This window comes from Panthera uncia, chromosome B1 (genome assembly GCF_023721935.1).
Source record: "Panthera uncia isolate 11264 chromosome B1, Puncia_PCG_1.0, whole genome shotgun sequence".
Lineage (NCBI taxonomy): Eukaryota > Metazoa > Chordata > Mammalia > Carnivora > Felidae > Panthera > Panthera uncia.
In genome coordinates, this window is record NC_064811.1 from 70,752,851 (window position 1) to 70,760,448 (window position 7,598).

Consider the following 7,598-nt stretch of genomic DNA (forward strand, 5'->3'; position numbering starts at 1 on the left):
TTCTTATCCCTAAGAATCCACATTAGACACATTTAAGCAAAAAATATCAAAGTAAATCCCAATACAAGTCCACTAAATGGTCACCTGGTCTCAGATTTCCAATGAATGTTGCAACCTTTATGGTTGATGTAATGCAATAAGCCGTATCTCATACAAAATTACAGCGAGACCACAACTAAAGATTGGCAGTGATTTGTTTTCCATGGAATCACAAACTGTTATTATTGCAGATCATTGCAGAAGGTCTGAGGCGATGAAAAACCTAAGATATACCAAAAATACAACCCAGCTAGTAACTAAAAGGCTATGTTTGTCAATTGTGCAATTGTGAAATCTCTGAAATGATGTCTGAGAACACATTTTTCAGTTTTTCATGAAAGAATGTGATTTTATAAAAATTATATAGGTACAGATATATACATACATATATATACAATATATGTATATATTGGTATATATAATACCAATATATCATTGGTATTTTAATGATATATTGGTCATAGTCATTTTAACACCACAAAGTGAACATTCATGAAGCAATCAGGTTATTCACAAGTAACTGAATAATTAGATAATAGCATGCAACAGAAGGCTTACTGTTACTGTACTCTGGAAGTAGAAATTTGCTTCTAGCTAAAAACATGAAGAGAGTCAAGGAAAATTATTAAATAAAGAGCAAGATCAAAATTACCCCTCAATTTGTCTATATATAGAAAAGAATTCCTTAACTTTGGCTGGCATAGATATAGACATGACAGCCTTCTAGAAATCAGTATAGATTCCCTTCCTCATTCTTAGATATTACAATGGTATGTGGCCCTTCAAAGTTCAACTCTTTCCAACAAAATCTTATTCCTTAGTATTTAATTTCTCTCCTTAGGGAGACATTAATTTAAACTAAAATGTTCTCCTTAATGGGCAATAATGAAAAAAATTATAAAACACTATAATAGTCTTTCATTCATTCATTCTTAGTCAGCCATTATTTCAAGAACATTTATTGAATAAATGCCCACATCAGGCACTGTGATGAGTGGTTAAAGATACAATGGTAAATAAGACCTTGTCCCTGTCCTCAACAACTCCTAATCTATCCAGACAGCAAGAATGATAAGCAACCAGCTGCAATAAAGAAGGGTCAGGACTATTATAGTAGTGCTAGGAAATACAAAAGAGGCAACTCAGGCAAGGTGGACCTAGGAATCAGGACAGGCTTTCTGAAGGATATGACTTCAGAACTGAGTCGTGAATGACAGGTCAAAGTTAGACAGACAAAGATAGCATGTACAAAGGCTCCCAGAAAAAGACCTGGGGCAGAGGAAAGGAAATGAAATACTTTAGTATGACTTAATCTTAGTGTGAGGCAAGAAAGTGTAAGGGGTGGGGCTGGAGTCTTATGCAAAAGCCAGAAATTGAAGGGCTTTCTATGCGACACTGAGTGTAAATTTTATACCGAAGGTATTAGAGCCATGGAATATTTTAAGCACAGATTATTTTGGCCATGATGTGGAAAGCAGACTGGAGAGAAAGTAAAGATGTTCTTATATTAACCCAGGCAAGACAACAGTGGCCTCAAATAAGAGAACAGTGACAATGGGGGTGGACTGAAGTAAGATTTGAGGGCTGTGGAACTGACAGGAATTCACAGGACTACATTGAGGTGCAAGAGGTAAAGGACAGATAGGTAATAAGAATGACATCCAGATTTCTAGCTTGAGCAATTGGAACAGAAACAGGAGGAAGAACACTTGGCAATCTGAGGTAATTTTGGAGGTTCCAGGTAGAGATTTCTATTGTAAGTTTGATATTCATCGTTTCTTGGCTCTTTGGCTAAGATCAGGTGTAAGTTTGATATTCAATCCTGAAGCATAGGAGGAATATCGATACTAAAAACCAAGTGAGTAAGTGAAGCCATGGGAATGAAAGAGATCATCAAGAGAGACTGGAGAATGAGAAGAGGAGATGGACAAGGACAGAAACCTGAAAACAAAAACATCTAAAATACAGCTAGAGAAAGAGTAACACATAAGAGCAGTTGAGAAATAGTAGGCAGGGAGGAAGAGAAGACCAGAGAATGCAGTACCATGCATGTGGTAGGTAGGTACAGGCTTTTGAAAGAGGAGGAAACAGTGGCATCAATTGCTATCAACAAAAGAATATAAAGACTGAGAGTGTTCACTCCAGTTAACTAACAAGCACTCATTGATTAACCAAAATGAAGATATCGGTCACCTTTATGAGACAAGTTTCCACAAAGTTGTGGGGGCAAAAACCATATTGCAGTAGGTTGAGAAATGAGAAGGTGAATAAATTGGGTCATTAGGGGCACCTGGGTGACTCAGTCAGTTGAATGTCCAACTTCGACTCAGGTCATGATCCCAGTTTGTGGGTTTGAGTCCCACTTCAGGCTCTGTGCTGACAGCTCAGAGGCTGAAGCCTGCTTTAGATTCTGTGTCTCCCTCTCTCTCTGGCCCCCACCTCACTCTCTGTTTCTCTCTCTCTCTCAAAAACAAACACTAAAAAAAATTTTAAAAAAACAAACAAAAAAAGAAATTGGGTCATTAGAAGTTGACAACTCTCAGGGCCCCTGGGTGGCTCAGTTGGTTAAGGATCTGACTCTTGATTTCGGCTCAGGTAATGATCCCATGGTTTGTGGGTTTGAGCCCAGCATCGGGCTCTGTGCTCACTACGGAGAGTCTGCTTGGGATTCTCTGTCTCCCTCTCTCTCTGCCTCCCTCTTTCTCTCAAAAATAAATAAATAGGGGTGTCTGGGTGGCTCAGTGAGTTGAGCGTATGACTTTGGCTTAGGTCTTGATCTCATGGCTCATGGGTTTGAGCCTCACGCCCGGCTCTGTGCTGACAGCTCGGAGCCTGTAGCCTGCTTCAGATTCTGTGTCTCCCTCTCCCTTTGCCCCTCCCCTGCTCACTCTCTGTCTCTTTCTCTCGAAAACAAACATCAAAACATTTTTAAAAAAAACATAAACATTTTTCAAAAAGTTGACAACTCTCAAGAAACTTAATTGTGAAGAAGAGAGAAATACATGAGTAGCTGGATGGGAATGTGTATATATGAAGGAGGTTTTTGTTTTATTAAAGAGATTTGAAAATCAAATGCCAATGAAAGATATTAGGGAAAAGTAGATGGTAGACAGAGAAAGAGAGCTGGGAAAGCTATAGAAAGATCCAGCAAGACTTAACTATTATTCACTCCAGCCAAATCTTGAATAAAGAAGATTTGGATAGGGAAAACAAATTCAGGAGCTTTCCCCTGGAGACAGGAAAGAGAAGAATCTATGTGTCAACCTTTACCTTTCTTTAGAAAGGGCAAGGAATCAATGTTCACCTGATGTCAGTTTCTATGAGAACATCCAGTCTTGTGTAAATAGCCATAGATGTGGTTTCCCTGATTCCATATACAGTAATTTAAAAAGATATACTCCTTGCCCTCCAGAAGCTCACAATAAAAAACAGATGACAGGCACACCACCACTACCACATGAGGTCACAATATTATAGTAAGAGAACATGATGCTTCTTAAACAGGAATTTATATTAGGTACGAGTTTGGTATTTGTTATTTCTGGCTATGGAATACATGAAAGTTTTATTGGAATATTGGGTGGGGTTAGGAAAAGCATTACTGGACTTCCACATAAACAGAGGCAGCCTGGGAAGTAAGTAGGGAGGGAGAGCTTGACTGGTTTATAAACTCTGAGGGGGGGAAACAAAACAAAACAAAAAACCTGTCGTATTGCCTACCACCAGGCTTAAAAGAGCTCAGTAAGTGACAACAATTGACTGATTGTATAAAGTCCTAAATCCAGATACTCATTAATGGAAAAATTAGGTTTTCCAACTAGGTTCCACTAAGGTTGAATAGGTAAGCATGGATGGAAGACATAATGCATACTGTAAATAAAAGGACTGGCTAGAAAAGGTTTCTAGTGATGTAACATCAAAGAGCAATTAGGCTGTTAATGAGACAGTTCAGGAGAAGAGTATTGTAGAGGTGAGTGTTGGTGTCTAAACCAGATACTACCTTTTGGTTTCAGAGAAAGAGTGGATATGGAAGAAATAATAGAAGGGTATAGTAATAAATACAGTGTTAGCATAGCCAAGATTTCAGCATTTTTCTACTGGAGGGGAGGAAATTTTATCTTTTATTCTAGAAAATTCTAGTTACTAAGATTTCAATTAAGAGCTGCCAAGAGACCTCACATGAAAATATGTTTTAATAGTATTTATCTACTTTTTAGACTTGGTTATTCATAAGCCTTATATAGACCATCTTGCAATGTATTCTAGCAGGCAAGAAGTAATAAATGATACTGGAAAAGAAAGTTGGGGATGCCTGGGTGGCTCAGTTGGTTGAGTGTCCAACTTCAGCTCAGGTCATGAGCTACGTACGGTTCATGGGTTCAAGCCCCACATGAGCTCTCTGCTGTCAGTGCAGAACCTGCTTCAAATCCTCTGTCCTCCTCTCTCTGTACCTCCACCACTTGGTTGCTCCTCTCAAAAACAAATAAATAATAAAAAAGAAAGTCGGGGTCAGACTTTTTAGGTTGAGAGAGTTTTAACCAAGGTCAAAAGCTAGTAAGAGACAGCACCAGGACTCTACCTCAATCCTTGATTCTAAATCCTGAATCACAGAATATTTTGGAAGGGGAAATAGGTAACATGTCCACAATTAGAATATTCTGACTATAACCTGGCAAGAAGTAATGAGGACTTGAACAAACACAGGGACAAGAAAGGAGAGAGAAGTCTGGATTCTAAAGAACTGTGGAGGTTGTGTTAACAGGATTTGGCAAGCGAGTATATATGGCATGTAAAAAAGAGGGATACGTCACAATGAATGTGGGGTTTCCCCAGAAATGACTCACCACACAGTGCAATTTGGTTGTGGCATGCCAATGAGATGAATGTGTGTTCATATGTCATCTAAGAGAATCAACTCATAACAACCAGTTTAAGTAAAGATTATCAAAACAATGAGATTGCAACAAAAAGTGATGATGAGGGGCACCTGGGTGGCTTAGTCAGTTAAGCATCCGACTTGGGTTCAGGTTATGATCTCACGGTTCATGAGTTCGAGCCCTGCATTGGGCTGTGTGCTGACAGCTTGGAGCCTGGGGCCTGCTTCAGATTCTCTGTCCCCCTCTCTCTCTCTGACACCACCCTCCACCCGCTCATGCTGTCTCTCTCTCCTTCAAAGATAAAAACATTAGAAAAAAAATTTTTTAAGTGTTGAGACAACCCTGATTATATCAAAAGTAGAATTAATAAGGATTTGTGATTTATTTTTTCTCTAGCACGACTCCTTAGAAAAAATGCTCCAATGACCATGCATGAATATATCTAGTCAACTAATAGGTAGAGTCTGACTGGATTAGAGATTTGACTCAATTATTTACATTAAAAAAAACTTTATAGACCATTTCAAACATACACAAAGTGAAGAGAACCGTATAATGAATCCCTAGGGTAACCTATCACCAATTCAATGATTATCAATTTATAGTCAATCTTGTTTCATCTTCATCCACACCCACAGATAACTGTTTTATCCATAAATATTTTACCATGAATTTCTAAAATATAACAATTCTTTTTAACACATAATAATATCAGAAGATACTAACAAATGATATATCCAATTAGGGGTTAATTTCTAAAATACATCAAGAACTTATACAACTCAACACCAAAAAAACCCAAATAATCCAATTAAAAATGGGCAAGAGGAACTGAATAGACATTTTTCCAAAGAATACATACAAATAGTCAATAGACACATAAAAAGATCTCAACATTACTAATTATCAGGGAAATGAAAATCAAATCCACAATGAGACCTCACCTTACACCTGTCAGAATGGCTAGTATCAAAAAGACAAGAAATAACAAGTGTTGGCAAGAATGTGAAGAAAAAGGAACCCTACAGCACTGTTGGTAGGAATGTAAATTGGTATAACTGCTATGGAAAACAGTATGGAGGGTCCTCAAAAAATTCAAAATAGAAATACCATATGATCCAGCAATTCCACTACTGGATATTTACCCAAAGAAAAACAAACACTAATTTGAAAAGACATATGCATTCTTATGTTCATCACAACATTATTTACAATAGCCAAGATATGGAAACAGGGTAAGTGTCCATTGATAAATGGATAAAGAAGATATGGTATATGCACACAATGGAGTATTACTCAGCCATAAAACAGAATGAGATCTTGCCATTTGTGACAACACGGATGGACCTAGAAGATATTATACTAAGTGAAATAAGTCCAACAGAGAAAGATATATGTCACATGATATCACTTATATGTGAAAACTAACAAAACAACTAACAAACAGACCCATAAATACAGAGAACAAACTGATGGTTGCCAGAGGGGAGGAGGATGGAGGGATTAACAAAATGGATGAAGAGGAGTGGGAGATACAGGCTTCCAGTTATGGAATTTGTAAATCACAGGGATGGAAGGTACAGCCTAGGAAATACAGTCAATGGGAATGTAATAGCATTGTATGCTTACAGGTGGTAGCTACACTTGTAGTGAGCAGAGAATAAGGTAGAGTTGTTGAATCACTATGTTGTACAAATGTACACAAATGTAATATTGTGTGTCACTATACTTCAATTAAAAAATATGAGTTTGGGGCACCTGGGTAGCTCAGTCAGTTAAGTGTCCGACTTCCAGCTCAGGTCATGATCTCACAGTTTGTGAGTTCAAGTCCTGCATGGGGTTCTGTGCTGACAGCTCAGAGCCTGGAGCCTGTTTCAGATTCTGTGTGTCCCTCTCTCTCTCTGCCCCTCCCCTACTCATGCTCTCTCTCAAAAATAAACAAACATTAAATTCTTTTTAAATATATGAGTTCAATAGAAATTAGACTTTTTTCTAAAAAAAGAACAATACTATTCCCCCCAAATTAACAATAATTTTATAATACCATAAAATGGTGAGCATTCAACATTTCTCCAATTGTTTCATAATTTCTCTAGATATGACTCTGAAGTCTTTTTTATCTATAGTTTTCCCTTTCTTCTTTTAAAATTTTCCTTGCTAATAAAATATAAACCAGGTAATATGTCCTATAACGTTTCCCACATTCTGGATTTTGCTAAATACACCCTAGTGGTGTCATTTTACATATTCTTTTGTGCCTAGTATATTCTCTCACCTGGTACATAGAGAGGCTTCATCAGATTCAAGTCCATTTATTTGGCAAGAATGCTTCACAGGTGATAGAGGCACACAGTGACTGGTTCATTTTTGGTTGAAAATTGCCCTATTTTTTTAAAAAATTTTTTTAACGTTTATTTATTTTTGGGACAGAGAGAGACAGAGCATGAACAGGGGAGGGACAGAGAGAGAAGACGACACAGAATCGGAAGCAGGCTCCAGGCTCTGAGCCATCAGCCCAGAGCCTGACGCGGGGCTCGAACTCACGGACCGCGAGATCGTGACCTGAGCTGAAGTCGGACGCTTAACCGACTGAGCCACCCAGGCACCCTGAAATTGCCCTATTTTTAAAAAATGGATTAAATTGAAGCCTCATTGTAGTCAAGTATTTCACACAGTGGTAAA